This window comes from Trichomycterus rosablanca, chromosome 3, assembly GCF_030014385.1.
Source record: "Trichomycterus rosablanca isolate fTriRos1 chromosome 3, fTriRos1.hap1, whole genome shotgun sequence".
Classification (NCBI taxonomy): domain Eukaryota; kingdom Metazoa; phylum Chordata; class Actinopteri; order Siluriformes; family Trichomycteridae; genus Trichomycterus; species Trichomycterus rosablanca.
The window spans coordinates 16,195,368-16,209,679 of NC_085990.1; the positions used below are offsets into that span (position 1 = coordinate 16,195,368).

Sequence of the window (14,312 nt, forward strand, 5' to 3'; positions counted from 1 at the left end):
ACACAAACAATACATCTTACTCCATCTGGTCTCAGTGTGATTTACAAGATGTAACATAAAGCCTCCACAAGGGGCGTTCACATACAAGTTTATTAATTATTATTACTTTTCTCTGCGACCCATTTTTTTTGGCTCTCGACCCTTAGGTTGAAAACCCTGGACTAGAAGAAGATTACCAAACATTGCTCACAGAAAAAAAATGGCGTGCTTCCAACTGGACACCTACAATGAATGCTACTAGGGTGTGTGTTCCTAATGAAGAGGTTTTAATTTCATGTTTAAAAATCTCAACAACACCCAGGTGGCACAGCAAGATATCCCGCTAGCACAGCAGCGCCGAGATTCTAAACTCCTCGGTTTGAAACTCGGTGTTGCCACCGGTCGGCTGGGCACCATCTAGCAGGCATAATTGGCAGTGCTTGCAGCAGACACTAATTGGCCACCGTCTCTGCTAGGGCGGGATGTGGTTGGGGTCTTCAAACGCTGTGTAAGGACCCTGGTAAACAGATAGAGGGCCTGCTAGGACTGCGCATGTGTCGGAGGAGGCGTGAGCCCCCCGGAGGAGGAATCCCCAGCAGAGGAAGACAAATTGACTATGCTAAATCGGGGAGAAAATGGGAGATACCAGATAGGTATACCTAATAAAATGCTCAGTTTATGTACATGATTATTCATCTTGTATTAACACTAGAGAGCGACAAAGCTACAGGCAGTTTTCAGATCCTACATGAAGCCTTAATTCAATTTTACATGCTGGGCAATAATGACAAAGTTTAGCAACAAATCCCAGTAACTGGCTCTAGCAGATCCCATGCACCAATTATATGGTTTGAGAGTCAAATGTCATCATTTTACAGATTCATTTATATAAATATACTACAGTGCCAAACAACTGCTACACCAGTCTAATGCAAGCATAAGACTCCACGAGCTTGCAGAAATATTCTGTAGGCAATGAACAACATACTTTATGCAGAACACTCCACAATTCTGGTGTATCCTGAGGTTTGGGATTTCTGTGTTCCACAATCACCTATCAGAGACATTTGTAGATATACCAGGGGTCCCATGGAATAGCAGCTAAACAAACCCCATACCATTATGGAGCCACCAACAGCCATTGGACACCGGCAGATTTTCTGGAGCATACAACAGCTTGTTTAGTAGCTCTGCTATGAGTGCAGGTCAAATACTACACGTCTTTGCTGAAGCCTTGCTCAAAGAAGCCAGGATTTGAACCCACAACCTTCCAATTGATAGCCAACCACTGAGCTACAGGATGACATAACTGAGCTTGGCCTTTGATATAATACTAAAACTGCATCTTTATTATTATCATCCATCTCTGCTGGATTTTACTCCTGGTGCTATTCCAAACACAATGAAACCTGTGACCGTCTAGTCAGAGCAAAATGTAAATACAGGCTATTACGTGATTACGTTTAAACATTGTAACATTTCTCCAGACGCGCTCATTCAGAACTGTGATTGAACTTGTCGTGATATATCACGTGTCAAACTGAAGGCCCGCGGGCCAAATCTGACCCGCCACGTCATTTTATGACACGAGAGCCTAAAAGACATATGATTGTCTTAAAATACACTGTAAATCGTACATAAACTACATCTCCCACAATGCATGCTGATTTTGTGACCCGCAAAGTGACCGCATCCCGCCACTAGATGGCAGTGTTGCCACATCAGCGTTTAACTGAGGCCGTTTTCCAACAAGTGACGTTGAGAAATATTTACAAATAATCCCACAATGTACAAGCGGAGAAAATCGAAGCAGAATGAAGATAATTTAATGAAAGATGGGAAAGTGAATACAAGTTTGTGCTTATGAGGCCGTGTCTGTGGTAAAGGAGTACAATATAAATGTAGATATACATTATACATATACGGCATAAATTTGGCATTTTGACACCAAACACAGAATTTAGCCTCCAAGAAAAACAACAAATTGTCCAAGAATTAAAAGGCAGACTGCAATCACAGCAGGATACGTTACAATCGGCCCTTTGAGGGTCACCATAATGCAGATGTGGCCCTCGATGAAAATGAGTTTGACATCCCTGTGATATATGAACTTTAAAGGCATCAGTGAGCCAATCAAACACCAAGATGTGTTCAATGTAGCCATAAAACAGTAACTGTTAGTTAAAATGTTAAGCCATTATATGTTTGTTTATATTTACTCTGGAAAGTGTGTTAGCTTATTTGCACTTGAAAACCAACACAACACAAGTGTCCACTCTTTGCGTTCTTTACATTCCATTCTGTGAGGCTAAATATAATTGAAAGTGGTGGGTGAACGCCTTAAACCATGATATTTTACAGGCTTAAGGTTAAGACTGGGGCTTAAAGGTGTAAGCTTGAGGCTAAGAGTTCGGCTAAGCTTAAAGCCCCCACCGGCTCAGGGCTAAAGCTCATCCCTGACCTCAAGTAATCTCTCCGATCCTACACGTCTCTGAATGGTACAGTGTGCTTTGTTTTCATCGGACAGCTCGACAGATACAGAGTGCAACATGAAACGCAGGCCTGTGTTTAGATGGGTCACCTGCTGTGCTGTGTGTTGCCAGCTGTTACTTAAGGCTGTGGGTTCTGTGACAACCTGTGATTTTCTCCAAACAGTAATAGCTGTGCGGGGCTTTAAGATTAACGACGCTCTGAAGATCAGCGCCGAGGTGGACAAACTGTAAAAGGGTTTGGTTTCTAATTGTGTCTGCATGATCTCGTGTGCATGGATTGTAAACAAAAGAACCACATCAGTGGCTTGGATTACTATGTTTTTTTAAACACCTTTTGTTCAACAGGTGCTGGACTAGAATACATATTTGCAGGATGACGGAACAAAAAGCCATCTTAACAATAAGTGAGTCTAAGTGAAGTGTAGTATAGGTAAACGTCCAGAACACAACACACTCCCAAAACATCACACTGGCTTTAATAAAGCATGAATGTGGCCACAGCGGCCTGGCTGGGTGATCCCACAAACACTACTGGCCGTGTTTTAGGGAAGAAAAGGTTAGACAGGGCATTGTCCCGCTTCTATATGTAACTAGTCCGGATGGCTGCGCGAGTGGGGGTGGAGTCTGTATGTGATATTGCTCTGTGTGAAAACTAGGGATGTAACGATACACTCTACCCACGATGCGAAACGATTCACAATACTTTGTTTTTTAAACAAAATGAAATTGAAGACCAATGATGACAGTTTCCTTTTATTATTTCTCTATAAAATAAAATACTGTATTTGTGCTTATCTTTTATTTATCTAAATAATGAATTCCCTTTTATTTCTGAGGTAGGTACAAACTATGCAAAACAATGCTGCACATTTCCTTTTGTGTGTGAAAAAAAATGAAAATTTAAAACAAAAAACATTATATAAATAAACGATTAATAAAAATTTAAAAGTATCCTCACATAAATAAATTTGGCTGTAAAATCCCGTACCTGGCAACCCAGCAAGTGCCGTCAACCAGGCGAGGTGAATAGCGCCAGTGCCCTCTGCTGTCTAAAGTGAATATCGATTCATCTTAAAGGAACTACCGATTCGAACAGTGGTCAAGTGTATGAACTTGACTCTTGCAGGTGAAAAATGCAGTACGTGCCGGAGGGGGCGTATGTCAGTTGAGAGGCGTCCTCAGTCAGCGGTAAAGGGTCGATTCAGTATAGAGGTCGCAACCAGGGTAATCGGACACGACTAAAGGGGGGGGGGGGGGGTTGGGGTCCATGACATTAAGAACATTTTCCTGTGAAATGAGTAAAACCCTAATCATTACACACGACGTCTACACATGAATTCGATTTGTAATTGTTCTTTGTGAAATACGAGGGAACTAGGTTACATTTATAGCACTAGGAAATACTGATGACGTTTCAAAACATGTCTCCATTGTGTTCACTATGTGCGGCTTTAAAAATCTGCTTAGATAAGCCTGCTGACTGACTGTAGGAATGAAGTTCTTGGGAAAAAAAAAAGCTTATTGTTTAGGTGTAATTCACACCAGGTGTATTACACCATGCAATTGTGGTGGTCTTCTACTGATAAGTTTAAAATATTTTGTCTGGTTTTATATGACACAATGTGAGAAATCTTCTGTACTCGGTATAAAGATATTTTTGATAAGCCTGCGACATCATGTCGTCAATCACAAAAGCACATCTGCACAACAGTGGCAACGTTCCGAGAGATAAAATGATTTAAAAGGCTGAAGCGTTCATGGCTAAGACAAGAGGCGAGTATGAAATGCTCATTCTTTAAAGAGAACATGAGGTAGAAAGGATAGCTTTTCACACATACACGGACCAGGCATAACATTATGACCACTGACAGGTGAAGATTATCTCTTCATCATGGCACCTGTTAGTGGGTGGGATATATTAGGCAGCAAGTGAACATTTTATCCTCAAAGTTGATGTGTTAGAAGCAGGAAAAATGGACGAGTGTGAGGATTTGAGTGAGTTTGACAAGGGCCAAATTGTGATGGCTAGACGACTGGGTCAGAGCATCTCCAAAACTGCAGCTCTTGTGGGGTGTTCCCGGTCTGCAGTGGTCAGTATCTATGAAAAGTGGTCAAAGGAAGGAACAGTGGTAAACCGGCGACAGGGTCATGGGCGGCCAAGGCTCAGTGATGCACGCCGGGGGGGCGAAGACTCACGCATGTGGTCCAATCCAACAGACGAGCTACTGTAGCTCAAATTGCTGAAGAAGTTAATGCTGGTTCTGATAGAAAGGTGTGAGAATACACATACATCACTGGGGACCAACACAATATTAGGAAAGTGGTCATAATGTTATGCCTAATCGGTGTATATTTGCATCTTTGGTTTTTGCATTGAGAATGTAAGAATGGGCAGGTTCCTGTGTGTCTTGGTACTAAGAATGAAACGCTCGATAATCTGATCATTCAAAAAACAGAACAAAGTCACAGTGTTCCATACAATAGCACTGTATCATTCTTTGTCATCCTCCTGATGGTAGATTTATGATGAGCCTTGTCGCAGAGGTCACACTGTAAGAAGATGTAAGATATAAATCCAACATTTCTGACACTGTTTTTGGTCACAGCAGCACTAAATCAGCTGTAGGTAAAACAAAGCCTCATGTATTTAACCTACAATATCCTACTGACTGATAAGGTACACTGTACAGCCAAGGGTATGTGGACACCTGACCACAAACGTGTTAGCCATCCTGTTTCAAAATTACAAGCATGTGCCTGTGAGAATGTGTGCCCATTCAGTCAAAAGACCATTTGTAAGGTCAGACACTGAAGCTGGACAAAAAGGCCTGGTTCGCAATCTACGTACCAATTTGTTGCAAAGGTGTTCAGTTGGTGTTGAGGTTGGTGCCCTGAGCTGGCCACAGAGTTCTTTTATACCAGGTGTGTCAAACTAACATCTGAATTATGGTGACCCTCAAAGGACTGATTGTAATGTATCCTGTTGTGATTGCAGTCTGCCTTTTAAGTCTTGGACAATTTGTTGTTTTTCTTGGAGGCTAAAATCTGTGTTTGGTGTCAAAAAGCCAAATTTATACTGTATATTTATCATGTATATCTACATTTATATTGTACTCCTTAACCACAGACACGGCCTCATAACACAAGAGTAGGGCTGGGTGATCTAGCAAAAAAAAAAAATCTCGATTATTTTAAAATTATACCCGATTGTCGATTACGATTTCGATTTTTTTTGTTCTTGTATAATGCAATTAAAATAAGACTTAAATTTCTTTTTTTGCATTGGAATTAAAGGCTGCAGAAGTGCAAAAATAGTAACAGCACCACCTATTATTATCCTTTTAAGGGACTCAAACTTTATAATTAACAATAATTAAAACAAAATAGATCTAAATTATCTATATCCTTATCTATCTATATCTAAGAATAGCTCACAAACAACTTTTATTTTAAATAATGTTCAGCATAACCTCCTTACATTAGGAAAAAAAACTACAAAAAGTTCTTTACAGGTTTCTTAAAAGGAACATGAGCCTGTACTGTGCTGTTTCCACCACTGAGTGAGTCTGTATCAGTATCTTCCTTGGGGGGGCATCAAGTGATCACTCAGCTCAGCTTTGATTTTGTCCTCTTGTGATTTGGGGGGTGGATACAACATTTTAAACATTTAAGGATGTGTAATGTGTCATTTTAGTCCCATAAAACTTTCAAACTGTTTTAACCACTATTATGTGTCGTAGAATGATTCGATTCTATTGAACGGCCCTTTAAGCCAAAATAAAGGAACCGATTCGCGCATTTGGGAGTCGTTACATACATACGGCTCTTTAAAAGAAACCGAGACAAAAGATCCGACTCCCTATCGCAGAATTCACTGCAGCAGTTTCCCAGACGCGATTTTTTACTCAGTAACGGATGTGATTTAAAATGTAGCGAATTACAATTCTTAGTACAAAACATACTTAAGTAAAAGTAAAATTACAGGCTGTAAAATCTACTTTAAAAAGTACAAGTACACAAAAAAACGACTCAATTACAGTAACGCGAGTAAATGTCATTCGTTACTTTCCAGCCAATCCTGATCGCACTCATCGGCTCCGTATTTTGATTCAGTTCAGCGGTGTTTGATTCAGTGAATGTTAATTAAACTCTTCTGTTTGTGTCTCGTTTTGCCGATCTAACCGTTACCGTGTATAATCCTTGTTGTCTTCCGTTTACTGTTTTGGTTTTGGCTGGTTTTGGCTGGTTTTTTATATTAAACTTTCCCTGATTTATATTCCGCGGGCGTCTGGTCAGTTTCTGCTTCGTGACATGTTGGTATTTTAATTAAAATATAAAGTATGTAAACGATCGCGATTGTCACATTCTAACATCGGGTGAAAACGTTCATGCGAATTAACCGAATTAATCGTGAAAATCGCCCAGCCCTACACAAGAGACGTACCGGTTTTTCTTCTTGAAGCACAAACTTGTATTCACTTATACAAGTGAATTCTTTGTAAATATTTCTCAACATCACTTGTTGGAAAACCGCCTGTGGAAGATGCAGTTTATGTACGATTTTAAAGTGTATTTTAGGCCATACATACATCTCTCAAGCTCTTACAGGCCACATAAAATGACATGGCAGGCCAAATTTGGCCCGCTAGTTTTATACCAAACTCATCAAACTCGGATGAAAAAGAAGCATGCTGTTTCTTTTCTATATTCGATTTTACACACCTGTTTGGAATGGGTGTGGCTGAAACACCTAAACTTGATGATTAAAATGGGTAGTCACATACTATACAAGGAACAAGGAAACAAATGTTTTAATCGAGAAAAATATTTACACTGCATTTGTTTTTGTAGATCCGTCACACGTTTTTTTTTTTTACATTTAAACAAGCACGGATGCCTGTGCAGTTGGAATGCCTGACATTCTATATGACTCGACTTGGAGCATTTGGGATGCAAGCCAAAGCATGACCAATCCAGCAATGGGGACTGGGGCAAGGGGGACTGGGGCAAAGTATGTATGCATGAAGGATTGAGAGTAATTACTGCATTAGTCATGCTTAAGCTTGAACTGACACCTATACAACACTATTTGGTGAGGTTTTCTGTACATGGATACCCTGCACTGGGAACTTATGCTGACCAAAATGTCAATTGGTAGGGTACCATTCGAGTACCTTATTTAGCACTCAAAATATTGGTTATACACTCCTGTTTTGAGACAGAAGTGCAGATATGTTACCTAACAAATAGTAGGGAAAGCCCATTAACATTTAGGACACGCTTGTATCCAAAGCAACTTATACATTGGTAGGGCTAAAACCAACAACCATCTGATTACTAGGCCAGAATGTGAGTGATGTAGGGAACATCTGTGTTGTTTTTAACACATCTTGTTGTGATTCCAGTTGGTAAAAATACCACCAGGCATACACACCTCATACATGTGTCATACGTCTTTTTTTAAACTATTTTGGTCAAATTGGACATTTGTTAGTGTGAACAATATATACAAACCAGGACTAAAAAGTGCCAAACTTAAGGTCCAAACACCTCGTCAAAAAATTTATGCAATGATCATTTAAATGCCTGTTAGCTTTACATCAATTGCATTATACTATAAGACAACCTTTATCGTACTCATACACGGGTGTATAAGGCAATAGTTTTGGTGATGTCACTCTCTTAGCCGTTTGAGACTGTGTGCTGCATGTCACAACTCCACATTTGCCAGATCTAAACTAGTAACAAGAGTGAAGTCAATCTGTCTGTATTTACACCCAGACCTGAAAGTAACATCTTCTGACAGCAATAAGAGAGACAGAGTGCAAATGACATAATGGTATTTTTATACATGTAGCAGTAAATAACTGCTGTAAGCCATCCATTTATTCGCTTCACCAACATCAAACTGATGTACACCAATCAGCCATAACATTAAAACCACCTCCTTGTTTCTACCCTCACTGTCCATAGAAGCACTTTGTAGTTCTACAATTACTGACTGTAGTCCATCTATTTCTCTGCATGCCTTGTTACCCCCATTTCATGCTGTTCTTCAATGGTCAGGACTCTCCCAGGACCACTACAGAGTAGGTATTATTTGGGTGGTGGGTCCGAGAATAGTCCACCAACCAAAAATATCCAGCCGACAGCGGCCCGTGGGCAGCGTCCTGTGACCACTGATGAAGGTCTAGAAGATGACCAACTCAAACAGCAGCAATAGATGAGCGATCGTCTGAGACTTTACATCTACAAGATGGACCAACTACGTAGGAGTGTCTAATAGAGTGGACAGTGCGTGGACACGGTATTTAAAAACTCCAGCAGTGCTGCTGTGTCTGATCTACTCATACCAGCACAACACACACTAACACACCACCACCATGTCAGTGTCAGAATGATCCACCACTTAAATAATACCTGCTCTGTGGTGGTCCTGTGGTGGGTGGACCATTAAAGAACAGGGTGAAAGCAGGCTAAAAAGGTATGTACAGAAACAGATGGACTACAGTCAGTAATTGTAGAACTACAAAGTGCTCCTATATGGTAAGTGGAGCTTATAAAATGGACAGTGAGTGTAGAAACAAGGAGGTGGTTTTAATGTTATGGCTGATCGGTGTATCGTATAATGTGCAAACCAAGCAAACCATCCAGAAAATTGATGTTTCTTTTGGGAGTTTTATAGTGGTTAGAATGAAACTCTGGCTCAGACATGTTGGAGAATATAAATTAGTTACCGTTTGCAGATTTAATTTGTTTACCTGTACTTTATAAGGCATGTTTTTTTGTTTTTTTTTACCTTTTTGTGGGTAAGTGACCTATTTTATGGTCTGAAACCTTGCTTTTGATGACTTTTTGCTTCCGGCTATATTTTAGTGTGGTTTTCAAAAGAACATATGCACATATAAATAGTGAGCTGTTAGTACTGTTCATGTGAATAATACCCTTATGAGGAGTGCCACATAAAAATAGCCTAAGACAAATGATAAAAAGGCATTATTTTTAAATAATTTGTAAGATGGATGTATCTGTCTAGAACTCTAGAAATGTGTATCTTAGGGGGGCCATGTGGGGTTGTAAACTGCTGTCCTAAGGTTACAGTGTTCCATGCAGTTCCAACTCTGTAATTATTTATTGTTTTGAATATAGTAAAACTCTCTCCTCCCTGGGTGAATGAAAAAACAATTTGCATTTTTTAACTGTCTGGTGCTAATAACCAGAATACAGTAAGCTTAAACTGTTTAATACGTTTGACGTTTATTGTTGAGTTATATTTACTTAAATTGGAAACTTCCTGGATAATACTCTGACTGGCATTTTTTTTTTTTTTTTTTCTTTTTTTTTTTTTTTTTTTTTTTTAATAATTTAGCGCATCCAATTTTCATCCCATCAGTCAATCTCTCATTATACCGGTCCCTGCTCCTGATTGGGGGCTGACGAGGCCGTTCCACGCCTCCTCCGATACGTGCACAGCTAATCGACCGTCTTATCACCCACACTTGACAAGTGGAGCGCGTCAGAGTACTGTGCACGGAGGATCACACACTCCGCCGCACCCCCTCCCGTCTCCATGCAGGCGCCCCCAACCAGCCAGCAGAGGGCGCCACCGCCCCATTCCTGAGAGAGTATCCCCTCCGGTCTAAAGTCCCGCCACCCCACCTGAACAACAGGCCAATTTGTTGTTCATATAGCCGCCCAGCCTTTCGACGCTCTTTCGACATCCAGCTCTGGTTGCAGCGCGTGTCTTTTACCGCTGCGCCACCTGAGCGGCCGACTGGCATTTCTAACATTTACATTTTCAGCATTTATCCAAAGCGACTTACAGTACTGGGACAGTATATTGTCTAAGCAATTGAGGGTTAAGGGCCTTGCTTAAGGGCCCAACAGTTTGCAACCTGGCAGTGGTGGGGTTTTAACCAGCGACCTTTTGATTACTAGTCCAGGACCTTCACCGCTAGGCTACAACTGCCCCTAACAATGTTCAAGGTCTTTAAAATGCTCTTTTGGTGCAATGAAATGCTTTGGTTTAATCATGTTGTAACCCAACTTTAGGTCATACAGATACAGACTAGTGGTAGGTTTTAAGGTCAACAGTATTATGAAGGGGTTGAATAAATCACAGATATGAGATATGCCAATTTGTAACAACTTATTCTGCTATTCTAAAATACAACATCTGGCTGATAAATACTTATACAGCTTGACAATCGTTTTAAAGATGTAGGAATCCTTATTTTCTTAGCAGGGTTACATTTTTCTGATTGACACAGTATATATTGGTAACAGCATTTAATTATTTATTAAATATTTGCTCCTTCTAAATTCAAAAGTAACAAGTTGGGATTACATAATTCACAATCTATGTGTGGTCAAGCTAAGTGTGAAAACATCACTGCTGACACTAAAGCCAGCCTACCGTTCATCTAGATTGTCAATCACAAAATGCTTATGAACAGATTTCTAGTCCTAGATCTAGATCGATATTAATGTAAGCAACTACCTGTACGTTAACCGATATGAAGACAGTTGGACAAATGCAGCATTCTTTTTATTGTAACCTGTATATGAAGATTAAAATTCATAACATAGGTCACATCTTGTAAGCTTGGGTATCATTCTGAATTGTACAGAATCAGCTAAACTAGAGTACAAATGTTCAACTCTCACAACAGATCAGATTTCTATGTTAATGTATCATTAAAAACACAAGACAAAGATGTAGCATCTATCCATAGTTAGAAAAAGCTTTAGCAATGCAAAATATTGAGCGTCCTGTTTGTCAATACTGACTTGTGATTGCACACGTTCGTTTGTTTGTTTATTAGGATTTTGACGTCATGTTTTACACTTTGGTTACATTCATGACAGGAACGGTAGTTACTCATTACACAAGATTTATCGGTTCACAAGGTTATATCGAACACAGTCTTTTACAATTTAGTGTCTCCATTTCACCTCACTTGCATGTCTTTGGAGTGTGGGAGGAAACCGGAGCACCCGGAGGAAACATGCAAACTCCACACACAAAGGACCCGGGCCTACCACCTGGGGATCGAACCCAGGACCTTCTTGCTGTGAGGCGACAGTGCTACCCACTTAGCCACCGGATTGCACAGATGAGAGTATCCCACTTGAAAATACTGTTTTCCCACTATAAAGTTGAGTGTTCCATACAGCTGACATTTATTCCATACGATATTAGAGTAAATAACTGTCTCTTGGTTGTTTGGAAGTTTTGTTTGTTTAGATATAGCCTATTACCTATTGTTTAGTGCATGACATTCAGGTCACAGTGTACCAAACAGTGCAAATAAAACAACAAGTTTTATACTAATTATCAATTTACTGATAATGACTATTGTGTGGAGTCTCTTTGTATTTGATTAGTTTTGAATCAAGAGTAGAAAATGTTACACAATTAAATGCAGAACTGTGTGAATGTATTGAACACTGTGGCCATATGTTACTCTTCAAAAACCATGTGTGAAACGTGAGAATGGGAGACTCGGTCCCAAATTGAATGATTTTTATTTACCAGGGAACTAGATAGGCTGGATAAAACTTTACTCCAAAGTCAATGTAAGGGCGCTTGAGTAGGGACTATAAAGCCGTTTGGGATTCGCCGAGTCAAAAGTAGCCACTTATTGTAGTTAAAGACAAGTTATTAAGTAAAGCAATTTTCCAAACAAGTTTAAACCCCTAATTTGCGTGTTATAAAGTTGGTTAATATTAACCACTTCGGCGTGGCGGAACAGAAAAGTAGGAGTAACTTTTTTTGCCACAAACTTACCCACTGTTCCTGCTCTCAGTCCCGTGCAGTGCGTGTGCTGCTCTCGCTGCTCTCGCTGCTCTTCTCCTCTCAACTTCGCGCACTACTTTATCACATTCACTCACCGTGCTGTAAGAGTAATGAACGAACAGCGTGGCTGTACCGGGTTTTCTTCACTAAATGAATTCTTCTTGTTTTCTGGCTCACTCTTCTTTTTCCTCTGCCCGTGTTCACCACTCACTCCGCGGACTAGAAAGAATCAACTTCCGCAACCGAGTGGCTGCGTCATGCGGTTTGGCGTACAACACGAGCGCCTGCACCTGGTCCGATCGAGCTCGCGCCGCACTGACCTTGTTCCTGCATTACACTGCAATGTAAATCCCCTTTAGACCAGTACTTGTTTTTTACCACATTTCATCCAAAAATACAAACAAATCTTTACCAGGGTGTCTCCACCACGCAATCTGATTCATTACAAAAGTTTGTGATTTGTAGTAAGAGCACAGCTATTTCACTATACTGTACAGTGCTACCTTGAAACTCGACCTCAATCGGTTCTAAGAGTGGCATTGAGTTTAAAAGACGTTGAGTTTCAAGGTATTTTTTCCCATAAGGATGTATGGTAAACCTGTTAATGCGTCCCATGGTCCCCTGAGATTGCATATATTTTAGGCTTATGTAAGATAATGTTTTTTTTTTTAATGCATTTTCTAACTTTTCTTTTTAGCGCGTCCAATCGCCCGATTGCATCATGCTTCCTCTCCACCAATGCCGATCCCTGCTCTGATTGAGGAGAACGGAGCTAACCCACGCCCCCTCCGACACGTGGGCAGCATGCTGTATGCATCTTATCACATACACTTTGACGAGTGCAGTGCAGCTCAGCGTTGTGTACGGAGAGACACACCCTGAGAGCACTCCAGCAGCAGAGGTCGTAATTGCACCAGTCATGAGAGAGAGACCCCATCCGGCTTAGTCCCGCCCATATCTGAACAACAGGCCAATCGTTGTTCATGTGGCTGCTCAGCCTTAGCCGGCAGGCAGAGCTGAGATTCGATACAATGTATTCGAGATCTCAGCTCTGGTTCCGGTGTGTGTTTTTACCGCTGCGCCACCTGAGCGGCCATGGGGATGTTTTTGACACTAATATAAATAACACAAATATAATATAGAAGCACTGAAAAACAGTGGTACCTTGTAACTCAACGTCCCTCATCGAGAAATTTGTACCCTTAAACTCAATGTTTCCCTTAAACTTAACGTGTGTGAGCGGTGCGGTAAAACGTCATGCAAACATGAGAAACTTGTGTTACAGTCAGGGTTCTGAGAAATTGTAAAAATCAGCTTTTCAGAGTCTAAAACACTTATAATTTACAAAAAAATAATGTAACTTAATGTATTAAAAGAACGACATAGAAACACTAAACCTCTCAATTATTACTGCTTATATGTTCTCTCCACTAATTAAGAAGCATAAGAAAACAATAAAGAAGTTAAGATAAAGTGCAGGTTTTATTGTATTTTTGATTGATTAAAATTTTTTTTTTTTTTTATCGTAGTTCAGTGTTTTTATATTATAGTTGTTTTTTTAGTGTATAAGTGTCAAAAACAACCCCCTTTTTTTACATTAGTCTAAAATATATGCAGTTCCACGGGAACACATTAACAGGCTTAAAAAAAATACCTTAAAACTTAACACCTTTTAAACTCAATGCCACTCCCAGAACCAACTGACGTTGAGTTTCAAGGTACCACTGTACAATTATAAAATCATTAAAAATACATCAAAACCTGCACTTTACCTATACTTCATGCTTCTTAATTGTGGAAATGCTTGATCTTGGAATACCGTATTCCGTTCAGTAAAAGCGCATTCACACGAGAAGCACTGGCTGTGCTGTTATTTTCTATGCAGGGTGACGGTGCACTTAAAGCTTAACGTGACTTATTGTACTAAAATGAGCAAGTAATTATATTAGTGAAGAGAACTTATGAGGTTTAGTGTTCCTATGTCGTTCTTTTAATACATTAAGTCACATCAAGCTTTTTTTTAACGATAAGCATTTTAGATT

The 14,312-nt window shown here is 40.1% G+C and overlaps 1 protein-coding gene across 1 annotated transcript in view; it reads right to left on the reverse strand.

Moving 5' to 3' along the window:
• Positions 1 to 12,479, reverse strand: part of shc1 (SHC (Src homology 2 domain containing) transforming protein 1) — an 89,139-nt gene extending 76,660 nt beyond the window's left edge. The window contains exon 1 of the mRNA XM_062992789.1: positions 12,262 to 12,479. The gene's annotated coding sequence lies outside the window, so the exon portion shown is untranslated. The remainder of the gene's footprint in view (positions 1 to 12,261) is intronic.
• Positions 12,480 to 14,312: the final 1,833 nt, after the last annotated feature.